The following is a 26640-nucleotide window of genomic DNA, read 5'->3' on the forward strand; positions in this document are numbered from 1 at the left end:
AATAAATGGCATATGGTAGACATTAATACATGTTTGATGAATAAAATAATTCATGAATAAATATAGTAGAAAATATTGCTTCATAGGAGAAAGTGGACATAGGAGACTGTATGAAGAGCCAACGCTCCTGGGTGAATTCCTGGAGTCAAAAAAGGTTAACTGAAACTTTAGAGTAGGCAAGGTGCTCCTATCACACACAGACCCCCAGTCTCTCAGCACCCCAGGGACAACCATCTTGAACTTTCTGTTCTTGTCATGGCCTCCACACTTGTATCTCAAGGACCCAGAACATTCTGGAAGAGAGGAGTTAGTAGGCACTAGCTCTTTTAACACAGGGTAGCTTCTGACCCTTCAATATCTGGTCAGACCTCCTTCATGACAGATTACCTTGCTTTAAAAACCTTGGAAACATTCTTAGAATGTCAGGAGTAAATTAAAATTTTGCAAATCAAATTATATTTTCTTTTCTTTTTTTTTTTTTTTTGAGACGGAGTCTCGCTCTGTAGCCCAGGCTGGAGTGCAGTGGCCGGATCTCAGCTCACTGCAAGCTCCGCCTCACGGGTTCACGCCATTCTCCGGCCTCAGCCTCCCGAGTAGCTGGGACTACAGGCGCCCGCCACCTCGCCTGGCTAGTTTTTTGTATTTCTTAGTAGAGACGGGGTTTCACCGTGTTAGCCAGGATGGTCTCGATCTCCTGACCTCGTGATCCACCCGTCTCGGCCTCCCAAAGTGCTGGGATAACAGGCTTGAGCCACCGCGCCCGGCCTATCAAATTATATTTTCGTGGCTCTAACTCAAATCTTCTTGATGGTGTTGTTTTTAAATGGGCAAATGAATCCTCAATTATCTGGCCTTTGTCCGCTAGATGCATTGTTTGCTTTAATTGTTAGAAAGCTTAGAGTCAAATCTGTGACCACTTTGCAGCAAGTGGCTGGGACACTGAGCAAATCCCAGATCTAAGCCTCTCTTCCTTTAACTTCCCTTTCCTTATTTTACTATCTCCTTGTTTATGTTATTAGGTGCTTTATCTTGTGTCTCATGTATATCTTGGTACACTACCTCAAATCCTTTGGGGAACAAGGCAGGGCAGAGATAAATAAATTTAATTTAAATGTGTCAGGTTAGTAGAAGCAAAGTCCACCTATGAAACCGAGACAATTCCGCAGATGCAAGGCTATTGTCGGGCTTCCCTTTGCTGAGCCTCCCCAACAGCCTCAGAGGCTGCACTGAAAGCTGGAATGAACTCACAAATGAATATATGGAAATCTTGAACCAGCCCAGAGGTTTGCAAACTGTGATCCGTGCAGCTTAAGCTTTCTGTGGATCCGGGTGTTGCAGCGACCAGAGCTCAAGGCTCCTGGCTCCCAGCTTCCTCTAGAGCCATCTGTGTTTCCTGTTTTACTTATTGGGCCTCCACATGAGATTAAAGGAAGTGTTTCATAGCTAAAGACATCCTGAAAAGCCACAGAAGGAAGTGGCCTCTAGAATTCTTTCAAGTCTTAAAAGTTTGGTTATAACTTTCCTTGTCAAGCTTTTTTTTTTTTTTTGGAAAAGGGTAGCACTCTGAGAGTCACCCTTGTGCTCTGGAGCTGTCACCTCAAGGACTCCAAGATCTCAGTTCTGGGCTCTGGCCAGGGTGAAGCCAGTCAGGCTTCTAGAATGCGAAATTAAGGAGGCACATGCTCTCAGCGTTGGGCAAACGCTGGCCCTGCCTTTTAAGGAATGAGTGTCTCCTTAAGTTTTGCTACCACCCCAACCCCCTACTCGCCATGGACCTCCCTTGCCTTAGCTTAGCCTTGCTTTAGTTGCCTTTCCCCTCACCCTGCATTTTACTGTCTTGGATCTTTAAAATATGCTTAAATTCCACCTGTGTTTTGAAACAACCACCATCACAACAACCTTGGCCCCACACTCCCTTGTGGCTTCCTTCGCCTGTCTCCTCCCCTTGGCTGCCACACTTCTTCAAAGGTTGCCTGTACTCTTGATCACTGTTCCTTCTCCCCATCCTCTCCCTCCTCAACCCACCCCTATTTGGATTCTTCCCCATTGTCTCCAACAAACAGCTCTCATGGAGGGCATCATGGACATTCTCCACGTTGCCAAAGTCCTGGACACTTTCAGACCTATCTCCTTGAAACAGCTCCCTGGTGGCTTACTTGAGACAAAAATGTCCTGGCTCAACTCCTCGTTCTCTGGATGCTTGTCTTCTGTCTTCTTCATTATGGTTGAGCATCCTTTACCAGGCACTGAATGTTGATGTTCTTCAAAGCTCCATCCTGCCTCCTCTGCTCTTCCTCACTACATTCTCATCTGCTGCCATGCTTTCAGTTGCCACCTGCATCCCATGTCTTCAGCATTTATATCTGCTCCCTCTGCTGGGTTCCAGACCAACATATAAATTGTCCCTTGTCATCCCTACTTGGATGTCTCCAGTGATCACAAAATCCACATATTCAAAACTAAACCCATGATCTCCTTGTTCCCCATCTCCACACCATCCCTAAAGACCTGGTTCTGTTTAGTCTTTCTTCTAAATATTTTTGTAATCCTGAGCCAGCTGATGTGGGAGAATGTTGAGGCAATGTAGGTGGGAGGAGTCATGGAGGCTGCATGACCTTAAATCCCAAGGAGAGGGAAAAGTTATTTAGTTGTCAAAAATATGACAGGACTGTCAAAAATAAATTAGATGAGAAACAAGTTGTGAAACATGAGTCACCATTCTGTTCACTCTGAGATGCAATATTCATGGCGAACTTTTCATAAAAAAATGATAAGTGGCCGGGTGCGGTGGCTCACGCTTGTAATCCCAGCACTTTGGGAGGCCAAGGCAGGTGGATCACCTGAGGTCAGGAGTTCGAGACCAGCCTGGCCAACATGGCGAAAAATACAAAAATTCCTACTAAAATATACTACTAAAAATGTATTATAAAATATATACTATACTATATAAAAATATACTACTAAAAATACAAAAATTAGCTGGGTGTGGTGGCTCATGTCTGTAATCATAGCTACTTGGGAGGCTAAGGCATGAGAATTGCTTGAACCTGGGAGGTGGAGGTTGCAGTGAGCCAAGATTGCGCCACTGCACTCCAGCCTGGGTGACAGAGCGATACTCTGTCTTAAAAAAAAATATTATATGCACCATGGTGAAATCTACTGATGCTAGCACTTGATGGAATTGATGGAGTAAACTCCATCACCACATTTGAGAAACCACTGTGCCATCCCCTACCCTACTCCCAGCCCACCAGTGGGGAATTTCACTGAGCAGCAGGAAGGAGATCCCTAGAGGTTGCTAATGACAGCAAAGCTCTACTTTGCACAGGCTGTTCCCACTACCTGGGATTATTTTTCCTTCTCCTCTCCCTCCCCAGCTCCTCTCTATTCTTTTCCCTTGACCAAGTGTTACTCATCCTTTTTGTTGTTGTTGTTGTTGTTGCTGAGACAGAGTCTCGCTCTGTGGCCCAGGCTGGAGTGCAGTGGCGCAATCTCGGCTCACTGCAAGCTCCGCCTCCCAGGTTCACGCCATTCTCCTGCCTCAGCCTCCTGAGTAGCTGGGACTACAGGCGCCTGCCACCACGCCCAGCTAATTTTGTTTTGTAATTTTAGTAGAGATGGAGTTTCACCATGTTAGCGAGGGGTGGTCTCAATCTCCTGACCTCTCGATCCGCCTGCCTCGGCCTCCCCTCATCCTTTGGTTTTTAAGTTAAATGTTACTTCCTCTGAGAAGCCTTCCTAGAATGCCCTTCCTAAGATGGTTCTGGGGTAGAGTTGGCCAATGGAAGTGCCCATGGGAAGTAGGAGCCATGGAAGAGGAAGAAGGTTTTGCTCTCCAGAGGCATAGCAGCGAGGGAGGTGTACAGGCTTGAGCCTGGAAGCAGCTTCCAGGGGAGCTTCTTGAGAATCACCTACGTCCGGGTCGCAGGTGGAGGAGCTTCTTGGTGGCCTCTGGGCGAGCTCCTGAAAATCACTACCTTCAATGCTGCTGATAATAAATAATATCCATCTTCCCCCCCAAACCATAAGCTCCATGTAGTCAGGGTCACCATCTACATAATACATGACTGTATCCCCAGGTATTAGACTAAACTAAAATAGAGCCTATATAGTCCCATTTAACAGATGAGAAGACTGAGAGCCAGGGTAGGTCACAAGATAGTGGCAGAGCCACCATCAACCTACTTCTGAGTGCGGTCTTTCTTTGCCATGAGAACACTAGAAATGAAAGAGGGAAATGGCTTAAGTTTGAAATGGCTTTTGAGTCACGATTTCAGGTGCTAAGGCTCCAAATCGAGATGCTAGTCACACTGAAACTGAACCACGGGCTTCTCACTAATACCATTGAGTTATGATCACCACGTTCCAGTTGACAAAATTATTTATCTTTGTGTTTTACAGGTATAGCAATAAAAATTATTGTCAAGGGTATCATTACAATTTTTAACTACTAATGGAATTATAATGTTTGACGGAGTATTGGCAACGAAAATGTACTCCTCACAGCATGCAAGAACTTTTTATTTATCATTTCTGGGCTTTCCAGTTGCTATAGCAATAAAATTTGTACTCACCAGGATTATTACCATTTTCAACCACTAATGGAATTACTATTTCTGTTTGTTTGGGGTTTTAGGCCTTAGAGTAAAATGTAATTCCATCAACGGTATTGAAAATTTTAATGTCCTTAAACATTACCATGAAAGATCAACGTAATAACAGAATTCCTCTAATCCTCTGGTGATCACTGCTCTTTCAGCCGCAAGGTCTTCTCGTTTCTCTCACTATGAGATCCAAATTTGTTAAGAAAGCTTTTGGGGCATTCATTCATTATACAAGTTTTGAGTAAGCAGGCCCTGTGCTGGGGGTGGAGGCTGCGAAGACAAGTAAGAGGTCTGGCATGGTACTTAAGGATTCAGGCTTTGGGACCATCTGAACCTGAGTTCGAATCCTGGTTCTGGTGGGTGGCTCTGGGCAAGTTATCTAACTGCTTGAAGTTTCTATTTCCTTATTCCAAAAGAAACAAGGAAACAATTCCCACTGTTTGATGTTGGGGGAAGATGGAAAGGGACTATCTTTGCAATGTGCTTGGGAAGAAGCATGGTGCAGAATAGATGCTCAGTGAATAATGGTGGTTGCTGCGTTTGTGGTTGCTGATGCTGTAGTCATAGCCCAGCCCCTTCTCTCAAAGGATTTGTTTTTAAGCAGGGGACATTCCATAGTTGTGACATGCGCTACACAGGGTATCTCAGGATAGCTATCTCATCCAGCTGGGAAAGGTCAGGTGGCTTCCTGCTGGAGGTGACCTCTAAGCTGAGTCTTGAAGGATGGGTGGTATTGCTACTCAGGGAGAAAAGGAGAGGACTTTCCAGGTTAGTGCAAAGTCAAGAAAGCCAGTGAGAGCTTAGCACCGGTGGGTGGGAGAACAGTCATCAGATAGAGAGCAGTGGGCTTCTCCATGGGCTAAGCGACCCCCACCAGGCAACTCTGACTTTGAGATCTCCCCAAACTCCTTTCTTCTCAACATGTGAAAATCCATTAATCATAATACACCATGCTTGGAGAGCCTGCAGGCTGCCTTTGGATGAAAGGAAGCATTATCATATTAACTAATTACATGAATTAAAATAAATTAATTAAATAAGTGGCTTAATGAGACTAGTGCATTTATTGTTTAATTATCCATTACTACTATTGATAATAATAATGGATTCTGCCCTTACAACAGGTGACAAATCTGTCAGCAAGCAGTGGGATTTAAAACCACAAAGGGAGGTCACATATCCTCTGTCTCCTAGTGTAGACAGAGGATACTGCAACTCCCCTGGGCTTGTTCCTCGAATCCTGTGGCGATGATGGCCAGGATGTGGTCAGAGCGCTTCTTTTCATCCCTCCCTTAGGCAACCTCTCAGAGTTTCAGTTTCCTCACCTGTAAAAAGGACTGGGGCTATTTCAGCTTAGTGGGATTCAGCGATACTAAAATTAGATAATGTCCCCAGCCAGATAAATCTGGGTTTCCCCCAAAGGAAAGCCTGGGTCCAAGGATAATGAGTGAATCCCTTCATTGCCACTCAACCTTGCTATCTCAGTGAATTCATCCACTTGGCCTCTGAAGATGAGCAGCTGCCATTTGACTGGGATTCACCATGTCCACCAACACTGGACCTACCAGTTCCGCGGCAACATCTCCCACTCTATCGAAAGGATAAGAGGTCATTGTATTAGCTCCCCTTCTTTCCTGCCTTTATTCCCCCTGATCCTCATGCCTTCATTCTGGGATCACATTCCCAAATAAACTATCCACATTAACTTTTGGGGGAATCCAGGATAAACATCGGGAACTGAAAGTGTCCCTTGAAAGCAATCCTCCAGATGACATTTCATTTTGGAACTGACGCCTGCAGAGGTCAGTTCCTACACCCTTGCCTGCCTGCCTCCCTCCCGATAGCGTGTGGCTTATTGCCTCAGTGGAGGGTGGGTTTGCTCATCTCACATAATAAATCTAGCTAGCTGCCCTGCCTCCCTAAGCCTTCTGGTCCCTTTCTCAATATTGTGCCAGAGCAGTTCTAGCATCTTCACTTCATCTAATTATACTTTGGAAGGCTGAAGCAGGTGGATCATTTGAGGTTAGGAGTTCAAGACCAGCCTGGCCAACATGGTGAAACCCTGACTCCACTAAAAATACAAAAATCAGCCAGGTGGTAGTGGCATGCACCTGTAATCCCAGCTACTTGGGAGGCTGAGGCAGAATTGCTGGAGTCTGGGAGGCGGAGATTGAGGTGAGCCGAGATCACGACACTGCACTCCAGCCTGGGTGACAGAGTGAGACTCTATCTCAAACAACAAAACAAAACAAAACAAAACAAAAAACCCCAACAAATAAATCACTGTGTTCCAGCTACAAGGAGCTGTCCCAACAGAGTGTTAGGATGAGCCCCAGTATCCTTGTTAAAACAGGTCACAATCAAGTATTGTTGTGTCAATACATTCTTCCCTAACCCGTGAGTCTTTTTAGCTGGATCTTGCAACTCCTTCAGTGTGAAAACTAGCCCAACCCAGAGCCGCACTTGTATGTTATTGCTTGGGCTGTGCCTAGACTTTATTCTGTTTATCATCCTGAAGGTAATGAGGGGCTGTAGGAGTAGATCTTGAGGAGGACAAGCATCAATTTGTGAGATACCAGCCTCAGTCTCTGAAGGGTCTCTAGGCAAGGAAAAGAGCACTGCTCTGTAGAAGGGAAGAGGATGTTTCTTTCTTTTCTTTTCTTTTCCTTTTTTATTTTGAGACAGAGCCTTGCTTTGTTGCCCAGGCTGGAGTGCAATGGTGCAATCTCAGCTTACTGCAACCTCTGCCTCCTGGTTCAAGCGATTCTCCTTCCTCAGCCTACTGAGTAGCTGGGATTACAGCCATGTGCCATCATGCCCAGCTAATTTTTGTATTTTTAGTAGAGACAGGGTTTCACCGTGTTGGCCAAGCTGGTCTTGAACTCCTGACCTCAGGTGATCCACCCACCTCAGCCTCCCAAAGTGCTGGGATTACAGGTATGAGCCACCGTGCCCGGCCGGAAGAGGATGTTTCTATCGGCCTGATATGTTCACAGCATGTGGGGTCCAATATTCTCAGGCTAGTTTACCTAACTGTCCTCATTCTGGATTTCAGGGTCCCACTCATTTCCCCTGAGACCTCTGATGATCACAGGAGTCTTGTGGCTGTGCATTCAGGTTCCTCTGTAATTCTTCCACTCTTATAGTCAGATCCGGGCCTGATTCTCAGCATGGTTTGCCAGGCAGCTTCAGGAGATGAGGGTATCTTTAAATAGTGCCATAGATGCAGCACAGCTCTGCCTTGAATTGACAGTTGGCTTATCTGAGCCTGTCATTTGTTGTTTTTAATGTTTCTCAAGCAGTGAAGAAAAGCTGGCTCACTGCATAATCTTCATACTTACTCTTCCCCTTAGGCTGGTCAAGTGCCACAGTCACTACACAATTCAGAATTTCACTATCCAGCTGTACCTTATTCTGTTCAACCACAGATGGAGGCCTGAGTGGTTGTGATACTGTGGAATTTCAGGGGTTATTAATAGCTGCAGAATGTTAACTTTCAGGATTGCTTTCCAGGGCCACTCCCAGTACTCAGAGTCTTAGCCTGGGTTTCCCGGAAGGTTTATGTGAAGACAGTTTATTTGGAAATGTGATCCCAGGAAGGAGGAGTGAGGATAGGGGGGAATAAAAACAGGGAAGAAGTAAATCCAGTACAAAGACCTGCTGTCCTTCCAATGAGTTTGGCCAACCCTAAGGAAGACTACTTATTAAATTTCAGAGTTCCTTGTTTTTTTTTTTTTTGTTTTTTTTTGAGATGGAGTCTCACTCTGTCACCTAGGCTGGAGTGAAGTAGCAAAATCTCGGCTCACTGCAACCTCCACCTCCCAGGTTCAAGCGATTCTCCTGCCTCAGCCTCCAAAGTCCCTCAGCTGGGACTACAGGTATGTGCCACCACACCCAGCTAATTTTTGTATTTTAAGTAGAGATGGGATTTTACCATGTTGGCCAGGCTGGTCTCAAACTCCTGACCTCAGGTGATCTGCCCATTTTGGCCTCCCAAAGTGCTGGAATTACAGGTGTGAGCCACTGTGCCCAGCCCAGAGTTCCTTCTAAAAGCCTGGGTTAGGTTTCAGAACCATCTACTGGAGGAAAGAAAGGGGGTGTCTGTCCCCAACTGGTCAAGAGTTGTCTGAAGGGGGTCAGCTGCCTTCCACTTCCAGTTTGCATGTTAGTGAGTGCTGAGTGGATTTTTCCCAGGCACCTGGGGTCAGGAGGTAAGAAATGCATAGTAGGGGCCTGAGATAAGGCACAGGTCAGGTTTAACACTCATGAAATTGATCTAAGCCTGCACAATTCTGCTCTTCACAACAGTGGCTGGAATAAGAGACGAAGCTGATAAGATTTGATGTGATGTCCAAGGAGTGGCCAATATGTAAAGTGTTTTGCAAAGTTTCTGGTACAAAATAAGAGAACAATTTAAAAGGCAGTTATGATTTTGTATCCTTGGTTACATGCCTTCAATAAATAATGGATGAAGGAAAGAAAAGAGTAAGTGCCTGGCCTTTCCTAAGAGGGTCTCACATGTATATTTAAACGGCTTAGCTCACATGCTAATGAAATGTGAGCGTGGGACCTCTGAGAGGTGTCTGTCCACATTCTACAAAGATGTCTGTGCTGAACCAATAGGACTTTCCACTGTTATTCTTGAGAAGAGATTTTGGCCTGTGTCTCCAGAGGAGCACACCTGAAGAAACTCAGGTGGCCTGGCCAGGTCTGGGGCAGTATAGCCCAGGTTACAATCATGGGCTCTGCGGCTGCTCAGGGATGAATCCAGACTCAATCACTTATTAAAACGTGTGTGGGCGGCCGGGTGCGGTGGCTCATGCCTGTAATAATCCCAGCACTTTGGGAGGGCAAGGCGGGCGGATCACAAAGTCAGGAGATCGAGACCATCCTGGCTAACACAGTGAAACCCCGTCTCTACTAAAAATAGAAAAAATTAGCCAGGCGTAGGCGTGGTGGCGGGCACCTGTAGTCCCAGCTACTCAGGAGGCTGAGGCAGAAGAATGGCGTGAACCCGGAAGGTGGAGCTTGCAGTGAGCTGAGATGGCACCACTGCACTCCAGCCTGGGCGGCAGAGCGAGACTCTGTCTCAAAAAAATGAAATAAAATAAAATAAAATAGTGTGTGGGCAATGTCTGCTTCTGGGAAGGTAGGACAGACATACTTTTCCTTATTTCTCTTGCTACATGCCACTAAAAACCCTGGACATGAAATACAAAACAAACACAAGACTAAACGGTGGAGAAGAGGGCAGACTGGCTAGGGACTTTGGGATCTGAGGAAAAATCGAGTGATGAGTTCCTAGGAAATGTCAATCCAGATTCCTATATCCAGTGAAAATATCCTTCAGGAATGAAGGGGAAATCAAGTCATTCCCAGATCAAGGAAAATAAGAATTTGCCACCAACGGACCTATCCTAAAAGAATGGACGGAAGGGCCGGGCGCGGCGGCTTATACCTGTAATCCCAGCACTTTGGGAGCCTGGGGCGGGTGGATCACCTGAGGTCAGGAGTTCCAGACTGGCCTGGCTAACATGGTGAAACCCCATCTCCACTAAAAATACAAAAATTATCCAGACATGGTGGTAGGTGCCTGTAATCGCAGCTACTCGGGAGGCTGGGGCAGGAGAATCATTTGAACCTGGGAGACAGAGGTTGCAGTGAGCCTAGATTGTGCCATTGCACTCCATCCTGGGTGACAAAGCAAGGCTCCATCTCAAAAAAAAAAAAAAAAAAAGAATGGACAGGAGAAATTCTCTAAACAATGTTTAAGGTGCAGTAGGGATTAGAGGGAAGTGGATTGGTATAAAAGGGCAACATGCAACCACAGGGATCTTTGTGGTGTTGGAAATGTTCTGTATGTTGACTATATCAGTCAATATCCTGGCTGTGGTAGTTCTGTAAGATGTTACCACTGGGGGATTTCTCTATATTATTTCTTGTAGCTGCATATAAAGCTCCGATTATCTCAAAATAAAAAGTTTAGTTAAAAAATGCATGACTTCAGGCAAGTTACTCACCCTTAGATTTTACCATCTGTGAAATGGAGATGATACAAAGATTCGCAAATGTAAAATGGAAATGCCACAGAGTGTTGCTGTAAATAAATGAAATGAAACAAGACAGTTACTCAGAACAGCATCTGACACATGGTAACCATTTGTTATATGTTAGCAATAATACTACTAACAATAAAAAGAACTGTACTCCCAGCACTTTGGGAGGCCGAGGCAGGAGGATCACGAGGTCAGGAGATCGTGACCATCCTGGCTAACATGGTGAAACCCTGTCACTACAAAAATACAAAAAATTAGCTGGACGTGGTGGCGGGCGTCTGTAGTCCCAGCTACTTGGGAGACTGAGGCAGGAGAATTGCTTGAACCTGGGAGGCGGAGGTTGCAGTGAGCCAAGATGGCGCCACTGTACTCCAACGTGGGTGACACAGCAAGACTCCATCTCAAAAAAAAAAAAAAGAAAAAGTAGTACTTTGCATAACGGTTTACACATCAAACCCTTAACATAACTTCTCTCACTTAATCCTTATAATAGCCCTGGGAGGAAGATGCTACCAGAAAGGCCATTTTCAGATGAGAAAATGGGAGCTTCAGCAAGCTTTACAAGGTCACACAGCTAATAAGAGGCACCCGTGGGATTTGAACCCAGGCTTTCCTGCTCTCCCTGCCCAGGTTCAAAACCACTTTGTCACATTGCCCAGATATTGGTTCTTCTTCCAAGATGGATTTTGGTTGTTGTTTTTATTTGTGTCCTTTGTCTCTTTACCAGAACAATGATTACAAAGGTTTATGAAGCTGGTCTTTGACTTAGAAAGACCATGCCCCAATCCTCCCCTACCAGCCATAAAACCAAGAGATGGCATAGGAGGAGGCAGTGGGAAAGAGAGCAACACAAATAGGCAGGCTGGGGTCCTAGAGCCTACGACAAAGAGGTATAAAGAGTGGGAGAGGGCCAGGCGCTGGTGGCTCATGCGTTTAATCCCAACACTTTGGGAGGCCGAGGCAGGCAGATCTCTTGAGGTCAGGAGTTTGAGACCAGCCTGGTCAACATGGTGAAACCCCATCTCTACCCCAAAATGCTAAAATTAGCTGGGCGTGGTGGGGTGCACCTGTAGTCCCAGCTTCTCAGGAGTCTGACATGGGAGAATCGCTTGAACCCGGGAGGTGGAGGTTGTAGTGAGCCGAGATTGCGCCACTGCACTCCAGCCTGGGCAACAGAATGAGACCCTGTCTCAATAATAATAATAATGAAAAAAAGAGCGGGAGAAAGCCAAGGCCAGGAAAGGTCCCCCAGGGACCTACCCCAGTGGGAACTAGAACGACAGACAGAAGTTTAGCTCCACATTTCCCTACTTGCTGATGTAATGACCTTGAGCAAATGTCCTAACCTCTCTGAGCCCCAGTTACTTCACTGAGAAAACAGGGCTCATGTTAGCATTTCTGGATGCTCCGAAGACTAGATGAGGTCCCAGTAGTAAGCACATTGCACCATTGCAATGTGTGCCATTGGTACACAGTAAGCACTTAATAAATATTCCCTCCTCACTGGTAGCTGATTTAAGCGGGTGAGGTGATCCTCACCTTGGGGCTCACAGAGCTTAGGGGGCTCTGTTGCTACAGAAGTCAGAAATCAAAAGTCGTGGAGGTTTTTCTGTTATTTATGTATATGTTTTATTGTTATTGTTTTCTGTTATTGAAGGAAGCATCTTTTTATTAATATAATTTTGTGATAAGGGTATTGCATGTGGTAGGCATGGGACGGGGTGAGCTGAGCTGTCCGGAAATGGCCCTTTCTTCAGGTTTCAGGGAAGGAGCCTCAAGCCTAAGGTGATTTTTAAATAATAGTCCCAGCTGTGTGGCTCAGGAAATGAGGATTTCATAAGAACAACAATAATAAAAATAGCAACCACATGGCAGATACTTAGCATTAATAGCAGGCTAGTTTATCAGCAGAGCACTCAGCAGGTCTTAACTAATTAAAACTGCTTCAAGGTAAGCAGCTATTGATTTGTGAGGAAAGATTAAAATAACTCCACGTAGAGCTGCTTATGTCCAGTCAGGCTGAACAATGAGTGAGCGTAAGAGCTGAGAATGGCTTCATTCCCAGGTGCAAGGGGTAATGCCTGCGGGGGGCTTCTGGGAGGCTGGACCCCCACCAAAGGCCTTGGATCTTCTGGACCAAAAGCTTTTTTCAACCGCAGAGAGGAGACAGCCATGCTTGCCCTCCAGGGGCTGGGTCTGGGGGAAGAAGGTGCCATGGGATAAGCTACAGTGACAGTAACACTAGCTGCTGTGAATTGAGCACTTACTATGTGCCAGTGACCTAAGTGTTGACTCCCATTATCATATTTAATTTGACTAACAGCCCTGTGAAGTGAATACCATTATCCCTGTCTTACAGATTGAGAAACTGAGGTTGTGGGAGATGAAGTAATTTTCCTAAGGTCCCATAGCTAGTAAGAACGAGCCTTATCTCAGGATTTCTTGAAGGTTTTGCACAGACATGCTCTCAGTTGATCTTTAAAATGAACGCCTGGGGCTAGGGACATGTTCTCTTCTTACAGGTGGGGAAAATGAGGCCCACGAGAAGGACATCCCTTATCAGTGGTGGGACCAGGACACACAAGCCCAGGGCTGTCTGACTCCAAGATCACTTCTCTTTCTCCTCCTGGATTCTGAGACAGATGGAAAGAGGGACCCTCCAGGCTCTACCTTGAAGAGGAAGTTTCTGATGTCAAACCTGCTGCTGAGAGTTTGTGACCTTTGCTCAGCACACTGGTGGTGGGGATCAGAGCCACAGATTAGATTCTCCAGCCACTCTGGTCTCTTTCCAGCCTTGGTCTGTGCCTCTGCAAAAGTATTCCATATCTACAAAGTGCTTTCGTATCCCTTTTCTCAATGCTGCTCAGCAGGCAGGACTGGAAAATGAGTCAAATGCCCAGGTCCGGTCACGGGGCAGACTCACTACTGAGCTTAGGCCACCTGACACTGAAGGCCAGGGCTAGGGGGAGCCCCAAGTGCTTCCTGGACCAGAGGATCCTTGTCACCAACATAGCTGGCATCCTGGGACCACTGCTGCAGAAAAAGGAAACGGAAAGGAAACACGCACTGAAAACCTACGGTAGCTTCATATTGTGTTAGACACTTTCACTTACTCCTTAATGTAACCCTGCCAGAAAGCTAACACTATCATCAGTTTTGCTATAGCGCAGAGGAGAGAGCTGGCAGACCCAAGGACACACAGCTAGCCGGTGAGTGAGGCAGAGCTTGATTCCGGTATGACAACTCCAGAGTCCATCTGCTTAACGGTAATGCATGCCCACCTGCCCTGGAAATGGGGCATGCGCAGTGCATTCTTAATGAGAAAGCTCCCCTTTCTGAATGGGTGCTATATGCCATGCACTGGCCCCTTTAAAAATGTAATCGCTAGGACAGTCATAGGCAGAAGGTGTTATTGTGCTCATTTTATAGTTAAAACATTCAAAATCAGGAGGTGTGTAGCAAACTATTCCATGTCTACAAAGGGCTTTCATATCCCTTTTCTCAATGCTGCAAAGCAGGTAGGACTAAAAAATGAGTCAAGTACCTAGACCCAGTCACGGGGCAGATTCACTACTGAGCTTAGGCCACCTGACACTGAAGGCTCTTGGCCCTCTATAGGGATCTCTGTCCATGGATGGATTCAGGGAAGGGCGGGAGGCTGTGCCCCCTCAGCCAGTGCCCCCTCAGCCAGTGCCCTGGGTGGGCTGTCAGACTCTGGCCTTCAGATTTAAGTCCCATTCTCTATGCCAGGTGCTATCGGTAATGAAGGTGTAGCTTTCCTGGGTGGCCTTTCTTGGTGAGTAAGGAAGCAGGACTTGGTACTCAAGTCTGTCTGACTCCAAAACCCAGCTCTCACCTACTATGCTGATATTTATTTCATCTTTGTTTCTTACGCTTGGACATCTCCTGGTATCACCTCTTCATAGTCCTTCCAGCTTCTGTTCTTGGCTTTAAAGTCAACATATCCCAGTTTGAGGTTGGACATCATTATAGCACGGTAGTCAGAAGACCTGGGCATCGGTGTTGATGAAAGCTTCCCCACGAGGCTCTAGCGTGTGGCCTGGACTGAGAGTCACAGCTGAAGGAAAAGGTGCAGAATCCTAGCTCTAGAACAATCTCCTGAGATCTTCTCGTTCCGTGCCCTGTCTTCGCCCATTTCACAGGTGAGTCAAGAACCTGAGGCCCAGGAAGCTGAGGTGGCGCGTGAAGGGCGTGTTGAGCGTGGGTGGGGCCTAGAAGCGGATCTCCCGGCTCTGGTGTGGGGCTTTTTCTCGTACCACTCTGCTCTGCAGCCATGGCCTTGAATGTGAGCCTTGCCATCCCTTTCCTGGGCAGCTCTGGTTTCTCCCTGGGCCCCCCTCTTATGGCCTTGTCCTCCCACAGGCCACTTTCTTCTGGCCAGCCTTGATTATATCACAAGTCAGGGCCTCCAAACACCCCAGGACCAAGGAATTGTGAAAGTTATGGCAGAAGGAGTACTGAGAGGGACTGTCGTTATGGTGAGAGAGAGGGTCTTCGCTTCTGTTGGATCTGACCATCATCTAGACACACTAGCACTTTCCATCTTTCAGCTTCGGCCTGCATCTGGAAGTAAGATGATGGAGAAAGGCAGCCCAAATAGCACCTTCATTACCGATAGTGCCTAGCATGGCGAATGGGGCTTAAATCCGGAGGCCAGGGTTTCATAGCCCACCCGGGGTACTGGCTGGGTGGGCACAGTACCCCGCCCTTCCCTGAATCTATCTATGGACAGGGATCCCTATAGAGGACCAAGGGTTTAGGTCCTCTATCTGAGCATCTGGCTCCTAAGAGAGAGGGAAGAAAAAAGGGCATCGTTGCAGGGGACCCGCTTCTCTTCCCCATCAATCCACAGGTACGAGGGCAGCAGGGCCAGGAGTGGGGTGCTGAGGGCAGGCAGAGGATGCTTCGTAAACACCTGTGTAGTAAGAGGGTCTGCAAAGTGGGGAGGGTGATACTCATGCTCCCAGGATGGATGAGGATTCAATGAGGCTGAAGCAATTCTGTTGAGATGAGTTGTCTTGTAGACACTCGAGGGTTTATTCTGAGAGAGCAGGTGGTGAAGGAGCTCTGGGTCTGAGTTCTCATCCTGGCTGTGTGGTCCTGTACACGCCACCTCTCCCAGCCTCAGCCCCCTCACTTGTAGAGTGAAGGTAGCCATAGCACGTGGCCTGTTTCTCAGGGTTGCCTCGAGGATGCAGTGAACAAAGGCATGCTGCCATCCTTGGTAAGGGTGGGAACTGCTGCCCGGCTTCCAGGGCTCTGCAGCGTACCTGGCTCGGTGCCCTGGCAGAGTCTGGTCAGCCTGCCCTTCCTGGATGCCAGGAGTGAGCCCCAGGATGCACTGCCTTGGCCGGCTGAGCTGCACCCCTTCTCTGTGCTATGACAGCACCACTTTATAAACCAGGTGCTCTCCTTGAAAGCTATGCCTGGGGCACACGTTTTTATCCTGCAGCTGTAATGTGGGATCAGGAAAGAATTTACAATCAAGGCTATAAAGTAATAACAGGAAAGAGGCCATTTTGCTGGGTTCAGGTGGAGGTGAGAGAGGAGTTCAGAAGTTCAAGACCTCCAGGCATTTCCTGGGTGACTGATAATCCTCCTCGTGCTGAACCCGGCTGCGCCCCAGTCCTGGGGCTTCTCAGCGTCTGAATGAAGGGGGCCATTGTTGATGGTTCTCAACTTGGACTGATGAACACCTGTAGGCTTGAGTGGTGTTCCCAAGTCAGGGCACTGGGCCTGGGGTACACCTTTTTGGGCTCTCACTTCTATGCCACCTGGGGAGGAAGTTTCCCCGGGCTCCTGTCTCATTCTGGGCACATAAAGGGAGGGGTGGAGTGTGGCCAGGGAAGTCAGCTGAGCTTGGCCATATGGGGTTCCTTGGCCTGGGTTCATGTCCTGACTCACCACTTACTGGCTCTGTGGCCTTGGGCAAGGCCCTCTTCCTCTCTGGGCCTGTTTCCACACCTTTTCCTGGGGGAGGATAATACCTCCCATAACTGAGCTTCTATCCTGGCACACAGTTGGTGGATAGCAAAGGCGGCTCCCTGGTCTTCCTCTACCATCCCCATGCTCTCTCCTGCTGGACTTTGCACCTTCCCAGCACTCAGAGACATGGACCCGATGGGGCCTTGGAGTCATCCTAGCCTGAGAGGGGCAGAGGTAGGAGCTCTGGCCTCTGGAGCCCAAAGCACTAGGTTCTAGTTCCCTGACGAACACTTCTTAGCTCTGTGATCTCAGGCAAGTTGCTTAACCTCTCTGAGTCCCAATTTCTACCTCCATAGAAGGCGGATTTTGGTGCCAATGTTCTGGGACTGTTCTCTGGATACCCTGCTGTACCTGGCCACTGAGCCTGGTCCTAGGGGAGGCTTTCAATAAGTGCATTTACCGAGGGGAGAATGAGGCTTAGAGAGGTGGGAGGACTTTCCCAACGTCACCCAGCTGGGAGCTTGGTCTGAAGAAGGAAGGCGCTGTTGCATCTTCTAACTGGGATTTCTCAGAATCCAGTTGAGTGTCACTGGCAAGGCAGATTTTGTGGGGTGGTGAGAAAAATGGCCAGTCACAGCAACTTTGTATTCAAATCCTCTTTAACACCACCGGAGGCCAGCAATATTTTGGGATTACCAAGGGCCAATGATGGCCTGTGGGACAAATCCAATCCACAGACTGATTTTGTAAATAAAGTTTTATTAGAACACAGCCATGCCATTCACCGATGTGTTGTCTCTGGCTACGTTTGAGCTACAGCTCCAGAGTTAAGTAATTGCGACAGGGATCCTAAGGCCCATAAAGCCTAAACTATTTACTATCTGGCTGTTCGTAGAAAACATTTGCACCCTTCCCTAGCAGCTATGGGATCTGGGGCTGGGATCTGTGCTCGAATCCAGTGTCCACCTTCCTTTTCTTTCTTTCTTTCTTTTTTTTTTTTTTTTTGGGACAGAGTCTCGCTCTGTCGCCCAGGCTAGAGTGCAGTGGCACCATCTCGGCACACTGCAAGCTCTGCCTCCCAGGTTCACGCCATTCTCCTGCCTCAGCCTCCTGAGTAACTGGGGCTACAGGCACCTGCCACCATGCCCGGCTATTTTTTTTGTATTTTGTTTAGTAGAGAGGGGGTTTTACCATGCTGGCCAGGATGGTCTTGATCTCCTGACCTCGTGATACGCCCGCCTCAGCCTCCCAAAGTGCTGGGATTACAGGTGTGAGCCACTGTGCCCGGCCACCACCTTCCTTTTCTAGAAGCCGAGGGGCAGCTGCCTGCCCACTGCCTCATTGTGTGGCAGAGAGTGGCCTCTGCCACACCCGCAGGACACCCTGATAGCTTCTAGCATCAGGTTACAGTGTGGCTCATTTGTACTGTCCTCACCCAGGGTTGCACCAGAGAGGGGAGGTGGGAATGTTCCGTGGGTCCCCACAGCTCTCCCTCCCACGCATGAAATGCTCTGCAGTTGAAGCCTCTTCCAATCCCCTTCGTGTTTTCTCAGTTCTCACAGCAACCTTCCTAGGCACATATTTGTCAATGAACGCTGAATGGATAACACAGAAGGGAATCCCAGTTGTGTATTTTAGAGGAATTGTTGAAAGTCCCATGGCTTCTCCATCAGGCTCAGAGCCTTCCCTGTGGTGCTGCTGAGCACATCTTGGGTGGAGGAGGGCAGTGCTCTGGATCCTAGCCTGTCTCTGATTCCTCACGTGGGACTCTCTGCCTGTGATTCTTCCACGTGTTCTCTATGCCCAGCACACCACATTCACTTTCTCCACTCACTGGTCGCGCACTGAAAAGCAGAGTTTTAGAGAACTCTTTAAAGACACTTGAGTGAGCCCCTTGAGAGCGTGTGTCTTCCTGTTGTCAAAGATGTTGCGCAGTGAGAGCCGGCTGCCTGCATGTGGAGCTCCAGCTGGCGGATTCTTTCTCTCCTCCGTTCATGGTCGCCAAACCCAGGAAGTTCCTCTTCCTAAAGGTTCCTTGGAGACCTCTGGATACCTTTTCCAGAGAGCCTGGCTCAAGGTCAACAAAGGAGTCCAAGACACAGCTGGAGTGAGGATCCGTTTCTTTGGACTCCGAATGTGGACCAAGCATTGTAATATGGGGGTGGAAGAAAGAGTAAAAATGAGGGAGCCAGGAGGAGCTGGCTTTGAATCCTGAATTTGTCATAGCTTTGTGATGTTGAGCCTGTTCTAAGATCTTCTAAGATCTTCAGGACATCTCTTTCCTTATCTGTAAAATGAAGAAAGTGAGGACTGCCTGAGTTCATTCAACGAATGTGTCCTGGGGCTTCTTCCAGATGTCAGCAGCTGCCATATGAGTTAAATGAGATAATTCCCCCCAAAGAGTCTGGGCTCAGCAAGTCCCCACTGGAGAGATACTTTGACTCCTATCCATGTTCTTGTCCTCAGTCCTGGGTTCCTGACTTTTTTCCTCCCTGGGGCCATAGAAATGGCCTGGCTATTTGCACAGAATCCTGGGATGGGCCCACAGGACAGAGGCAAGGATAGAGAGGGGTTAGAGACCGTGGCTTATGAGGAAGCACAGAAGGACCAGGGAACATGGAGCTGGGAAAGATGAGGCTCACAGGGGACACAGTCCCTTCAGCCAGAGCATGGGTGGGCACACGGACAAGGCTGTAGACACAGTGAGGGGGCAGGCACAGTGGTGGCTAAATGGTGGGCTCTGGAGCCGGATGGCTTGGGCACCAAGGATCTGCCACCTGGGATTCAGGGCGGGTCATTGGTCAGCGTCTCCCCTGGGTACTGAGAATAATCACCGACCCCACCTCACAGGCTGCTGTAAGACTCAGATGTGTTAGTTCGTGAGAATGAAGTCTGGCATGTGGGGAGGGCCACAGATGTGGGTGTTTGCATTCTACAGGGCTCCAGAGGGAGGAACTTTGTGAGGAAGGGCAGGAGAGTGGAGTAGTTAGGTACATCCAAGTCCTTGGCCTTTGGGTCAGACTTGAGTCATCCATCTACTTCTTGTTAGCTGGGTGAGCTAGGAGAGTAATGGAACTTCTCCAAACCTCCGATTCCTCAGCTGTAGGAGAGGCACACTCTGACCTCATAGAGTACTTGAAGAGTTTCACTGAGATCATGCATGAAAAATACTCAGCACAGTATGTGGCCTATAAAAGATGTTAAATAAAGGGTAGTAGGATAAACATTACTGTTATTGATGATGAAAGAATCAGGGAGGTGAATTTCAGCTCAGCCCAAGGAAGGGCTCCAGATGGAATCTCACCTTCAACAGTGGGAGTGGGCTTCCTTGACAGGTCATGAGTGTCTTGTGGCTGGAGGCATTCAAGCAGGGGCCCAGGGATTGCTTCTCAGGAATGGAATGGAGGAAATCCATCACTGATGCAAAGCTGTATTATTTACATTCAGCGTACCTTCCAGTTTGAAAATAGGGGCCAGGTGCAGTGGCTCATGCCTGTAATCCCAGCACTTTGGGAGGGCGAGGTGTGTGGATCACTTGAGGTCAGGAGTTCGAGACCAGCCTGACCAACATGGCGAAACCCCGTCTCTACTAGAACTAGAAAAATTAGCCAGGCATGGTGGTGGATGCCTGTAATCCCAGCACTTGGGAGGCCCAGGTGGGTGAATCACCTGAGGTCAGGAGTTCGAGACCAGCCTGGCCAGAATGGTGAAACCCCATCTCTACTAAAAATACAAAAATTATTTCGGCATGGTGGCAGGTGACTGTAATTCCAAGTGCTTGGGAGGCTGAGGCAGGTGAATCGCTTGAACATGGGGGGCGGAGGTTGCAGTGAGCTGAGATCTTGCTACTGCACTCCAGGCTAGGTGACAGAGTGAGACTCCGTCTCAAAAAAAAAAAAAAAAAAAGGCCTCTTTTCAGGGCTCATTGGCTTGTCCAGCCAGGAGATTAACCCTAAGGGGGTGATTTTCTATTTGTGTAGGGAAAAATATTAATATGAATCCCTAGAAAAAAATGTTCTAGGTCAAATAAGATTGGAAAGTGTTGGTCCATCTCAGGAAGCCACAATGCATATCAGCACATTTAAGGCTCTGAGAAGTCCTGCAAAAAAAAAAAAAATCTGAAGAAATTTGTTTTGTTTTTAAATGCAACCCCTATCCAGGTGCAAGGCAGTTCTGTGTTCAACAGAACATACTCTAGAAACATCTATCTACAAAAGATCCCACCTCTTGGAACTTGCTTAACGTGATGACCCACCTCACCCTGAAACCTAGACCCTCTCAGAGACTTCTGGAACAGTGAGCTTTCCTCTCCAATATCCTGTCATTGCCAAGGGAGCCTGAATTTGTAAACTGTACAGTCATCCCAGTCCCTGCCTTTTGTCACTGGTTTCTCTGACAGATGATGGCCCACGGATATATGAAGACTGTCTTACAGGCTTCTCTTTGCCCCTTAAAAATGTTGGTGCGCCAGGCATTCGGCAACTTCGGATGTAAGTGGGTTCCTGGCTGTGACTTCTGCCCTGGTTTTGCCAGAGGCTTCACACCCCATCCTATTTCCCTGAGCCCCAGGACATATCAGTCACCTCATCACATACTAACTTTTGTGCGCACAGCACCATGACAGCTGAGGAATTAATAGAATCTTGTAGGAAGCTGCTTACTCTCCAACTCCCCTCCTCGGAAGCAAGCTTGGAGATCACAGCAGGTGTGTCTGTCATGTTTGCTGGTGAATTCTTAGCACCAGGGCAGTGCCTGGCACACAGTAGGTTCTCAGTGAATGCTGCCAAAAGGATCAACACTCAGTCCTGAGGGTCATTTGAAAGTAGAAACTGAACTTTGCTTTAGGGCCGTTAATGCGATTTCAGAGATCACAAGCTGGATAAGAAAACAACTTTGTCCTGAGCTTGATTGCATCATTATGAAAAACTCGAGGAAGGATCCCAGGATGGAGAATCAGGTTTCTCGGGCTCTTACACCCTGGTCCTCCCTGACTCTGTTCCAGTTAAGACCTATTGCTCCCTTCCCACCAGCCTTCTCTTCCTGTCTCTGGGGTTTTGCTCGTGCTTTTCCTGTACTGAAAAACCAGCCCTCCATTTCTCCCCTCCCCTCCCCTCCCCTCCCCTTCCCTTCCCTTCCCTTCCCCGAAGTCTCACTCTGTCACCAAGGTTGGACTGGAGTGCAGTGGCATGACCTTGGCTCACTGCAACCTCTGCCTCCCAGGTTCAAGCAGTTCTCCTGTCTCAGCCTCCTGAGTAGCTGGGATTACAGGCATACACCACCATGCCTGGCTAATTTATTTGTATTTTTAATAGAGACGGGGTTTCACCATGTTGACCAGGCCGGGCTCAAACTCCTGACCTTAAGTGATCTGCCCACTTTGGCCTCCCAAATTGCTGGGATTACAGGAGTGAGCCACTGCACCCAGCCTGTGTGTGGTTCTTTCTTCTTACTTTTTTAGGGGTTAGAAATCTACCACATTTTCATGACACTTTTTCAGACCCTTCAAAGCAATTACTTTTGCCACATCTTTGGGCTCTTCTCTTGAGGTTTCACCATTTTTAATTGCTCATTTCCCCAGCCAGATGCCACATTTTCTAAAGGCCATGTGCCACGTCTTCTAATCTCAGCATGTGGCGTAGGATTGGACATGCTGGAGCTTAGCACAGCGACTCTCAGTACCATTAATTGAACGTTTGCCATGTGCCAGTGCTATGATAAGTTGCTTAAAGGATGAACATCTCATTCTTTGGGCTGAGGTACACAGTGCTCTTGTCAATCCCATTTTACAGATGGAAACATTGGGGTTGATAGCTCAAGCTTGCATAGCTGGGCAGTGGTGGCAGAGTTGGAACACAAGCCCAGGACTTCCAGAGCCTGGACACTCAACTCATCACACTCAGTGGGCTCAAACCCTACAGGGACTGGTGAGATGAGGCACCCCCCTACCCACCGCCATTGGTTTATTCATTTCTTGAACTAAGGGCCTGTATAGGAATGTATATATTGGAAAGAGTGAGAGCCTTGGAGACAGATGGTCCTCGTTCTAGGCATGGCTTCAAAGTTTACTGTCCTTTGACCTTGAGTGCAATTGACAGTAGCAACCCTCTAGGGCCATTGAGAGGACTGGGGGGGATGTTATATGTGAGGCGGTGCCCGCAGTCCCTGGCTGCCCAAGAATGGCTAATACATGTTGTACTCCTTCCCATCCCCCCATTTAATGCTTTAAGCTCCTCTAAAATCTTTATCTGATTTTGATTGTAACCTTTATATATGTTGGGATTCAAAAAAATCTTCAACTCCCAGAATATGGTGGATGTCCCATAATTTTTGTGAATTGATCCAAGTTAGGCCCAGGAGGAGTGTCTTGTGGAATTCCACGTGACATGGGGTGATGGAGGCAGAGATATCTGCATTTGACTTTTGCCCTACATTCACCTTACATCGACTGCAACCACGAGTGATTTATACAACCTCATGGAACCTTGGTCTGTTTATTTGTGCCATGGAGATAACAGAACTCATCGCATTGGGGTATTTTTAGAATTAAATAAGATAATGAAGATAAAGCAATTTGCACAGTGCCTGGCACATACTAATTGCTGAAAATATTTAGTTTTGGTAATAATAGTTTTTCCCATTTTCCTGCTCATTAGTCAACATGGAAGAAACTGATGTCAGTTCAGGTTATTTTTCCAAGGTCACCAAGAAAGTCTAGGAAGATTTGGCATACAGTGCAGTTTTCCTCATTTGTATGCTGTGCACTGCCCGAGGGCAGAAGGGAATCCTGCGGTGAATATCATTCATTCATTCAGCAAACATTCATCAAGTACCTACCATGCATCAGACACTGTGCTGTGAGCTGGAGGCAAAGTCAACCAGGACTTCATCCTTCTTTCAAGAAGCTGATCGTTTGGAGCGTGAGACAGGCAAAAAGAAGATACCCCTGTCTGATCACTACTGTGGTCCACGCACAGCAGATGCTGTGGGTCACCTAACCAGTCTGTGGGGCTGGCGACAGCTTCCTGGTAGAGAGGAGGGATTATTCTTGACAGAAGGAACAGCATACGCAAAGGTGCAAAGATGTGAAAAGCATAATCTAGACGTCTCCTTCTGGGAAGATAGAGTAGATGTACTTTCCCAGAATCCTCCGCTAAGAGCAACTAAAAACCATGGACATCGGATAGGAAATAAACAAAGGAAGACTCTAAGAGGTGGAGAGAAGACATAGACTGGCTAGGGAACTTGGGATCCAAGGAATGGCATGGTGGTGAGTTCCCTGTTTTTCTGTTTGTTTATTTGTTTGTTTTTCCTTACATTTCCCTGAATTGGAGTTGAAGAAGCTGGTAACCTGGAAATGGACCATTTTGTCCCCCTAAAGCTTGCTTTCTTTAGCCAAAGGGCCAGAAAAGTGGCATCCTAGCAAGACAGACATCTTTTGATTAATAACTGCTCTATTCCACTCAAACACTGTAGGAAAAAATATAGCCCAATTCCCACCCAGGCTAGCAGAGGCTGAGTGGGGACTGGCCTCTACTTCCACACTAATGAGGTTATAATGAGGCTCTCCAAATCCCTTGCTGGGGTGGTGTCTCAGGAGGGTGAGTAAGAAGCCAAGGATTTTATCCCCACTGGCCAGAGACAAGCCTCCACCCTGTGGCATCAGAGGAGGCCTTGTAGAGAGTCAGGACTTTCATTATTGCCCATAGTTAATGAGGCCACCTACTCATTGCAATGCCAATGAAGATCAGATGGAGAGCTAACCCCATCCCCTCCAGTGGTAATGAGAAGCCCTTCCCTCTACCTTGGGTGTCAGTGTGGGGAATCTGGACTTCTACCTCTATGTGACAGTAATGAGCTGGTACCCTTCTTTCCTCGACCAGAATGGAATGGTGTCAGAGACATATGGCAAAAACAGAAGGTTCAAAATAAGATTTAATCTCAAAATATAATATAAAAATGTTCATGTTTCACTAGAAAATCACCCATCATAAGAACCAAGAGGCTGTCAAAGTGAATGAAAAAGATTGTTAATAGATGCCAATGCTAAGATGACAGAGATGTCAGGATTATCTCAAATATTTTAAAGAAGTTGCAATAAAAATGCTCCAACAAGCAATAAAGAATACACTTGAAACAAATGAAAACATAGAAAGTCTCAGGAAAGAAATAGAAGAGATAAAGAAAAAACAAATGAAAATTTTGGAACTGGGAAATACAATAATTGAAAAAAATAAAACCTCCATGGTTAGGCTCAACATCAGAATGGAGGAGACAGAGGAAAGATTTGGTGAACCTGAAGATAGAATAACAGATATCTGAACAATAGAGAGAAAATAGATTGGAAAAAAAATGAACAGAGCCTCAGGGCCCTGGGGCACTATAACAAAAGTTCAAACATGCATGTCATCGGAGTCCCAGAAGAAAAGGAGGAAAAAGATAGGACTGAAAAAGCACTTTCTTTCTCCTTGTGAGCTTTATAAATTGCTTGATCGCTAAAGCAAAAATTATAACACTGCCTGTCATGGTTCTAAATGTAGACAGAGGAAATATTTAAGACATATTATAAATGGGAGAGAGTAAAGGAACATATAGGGAAGCAAGCTTCCATATTTTACTTGAACTGATAAAATGATGACACCAGTGGACTATGGTAAGTCATAGGTATATATAATGTAATACCTAGAGCAACCAATAAAAAGATATACACTCAGAAATACTATAGATAATTAAAAATGGAAAATATGTTCCAATATGCCACAAAAAATAAAACAGAGAAACCAAAACACAGAGAACAAACAGAAAAAAAATTAGATGATAGACTCAAGCCTTAACATATTAATAATTACATTAATTAAAACATACCAATTAAAAACAGAGACGGGTAGAGTGGATTTAAAAGATAGTACAAAAAAGTAAATTACAAACCAATTTTTCTTGTGAATACAGATGCAAAAGTCTTTAACAAAATATGAGCAAATAGAATGCAGTAATATATAAAAATAATTATACACTATGATCAAATGGAGTTTATTCCAGGTATGCAAAGTTAGTTTAACATTTGAAAAATCAATCAGTGTAACTTACCATATTAACAGCTTGAAAAAGAAAAATTACATGATCATATCATTTAATTCAGAAAAAAGCATTTTAAAAATTCAATACCCATTCATGCAAAAATTCTCAGAAAAATAGAAATGGGGAGAACTTCCTCAGCTTGATAAAGAACATCTTCAAAAAAAAAAAAAAATCTAAAGCTAACATTACACTTTATGGTGAAAGAATGAATGCTTTTCCCCTAAGATCAAGAATAAGGTGAGAATGTCTGCACTCACCATTCTTATCACTTTTATTCAACCTTGTGCTGGAAATTCTGACCAATGCAATAAGGCAAGAAAAGAAAAGTCACTGGATTAAGAAAATGTGGCACACATACACCATGGAATACTATGCAGCCATTAAAAAGGATGAGTTCGTGTCCTTTGTAGGGACATGGATGCAGCTGGAAACCATCATTCTCAGCAAACTGTCGCAAGAACAGAAAACGAAACACCGCATGTTCTCACTCATAGGTGGGAACTGAACAATGAGATCACTTGGACTTGGGAAGGGGAACATCACACACCAGGGCCTATTATGGAGAGGGGGGAGGGGGGAAGGATTGCATTGGGAATTATACCTGGTATAAATGACGAGTTGATGGGTGCTGACGAGTTGATGGGTGCAGCACACCAACATGGCACAAGTATACATATGTAACAAACCTGCACATTATGCACATGTACCCTAGAACTTATAATAATAATAAAAAAAAGAAAAGGCATGTAAATCATGAAGAAATAAAACTGTCCCTATTTGTGGATTACATAATTATCTATATAAAAAATTCCTACTGAGCACGGTGGCTCACGCCTGTAATCCCAGCACTTTAGGAGGCCGAGGTGGATGGATCACCAGGTCAGGAGTTCAAGATCATCCTGGCTAATATGGTGAAACCCTGTCTCTACTAAAAATACAAAAAATTAGCCGGGCATGGT

General features: G+C 46.5%; 1 long non-coding RNA gene across 1 annotated transcript in view; it reads left to right on the top strand.

The window, feature by feature from the left end:
* LOC135965306 (uncharacterized) overlaps window positions 1–13878 on the top strand; it is a 48890-nt gene extending 35012 nt beyond the window's left edge. The window contains exons 3-4 of the long non-coding RNA XR_010578213.1: window positions 13020–13074; window positions 13183–13878. This is a non-coding gene — a long non-coding RNA (uncharacterized lncRNA). The remainder of the gene's footprint in view (window positions 1–13019; window positions 13075–13182) is intronic.
* The last annotated feature ends 12762 nt before the right edge of the window (window positions 13879–26640 follow it).

This window comes from Macaca fascicularis, chromosome 10 (assembly GCF_037993035.2).
Source record: "Macaca fascicularis isolate 582-1 chromosome 10, T2T-MFA8v1.1".
Taxonomy (NCBI): domain Eukaryota; kingdom Metazoa; phylum Chordata; class Mammalia; order Primates; family Cercopithecidae; genus Macaca; species Macaca fascicularis.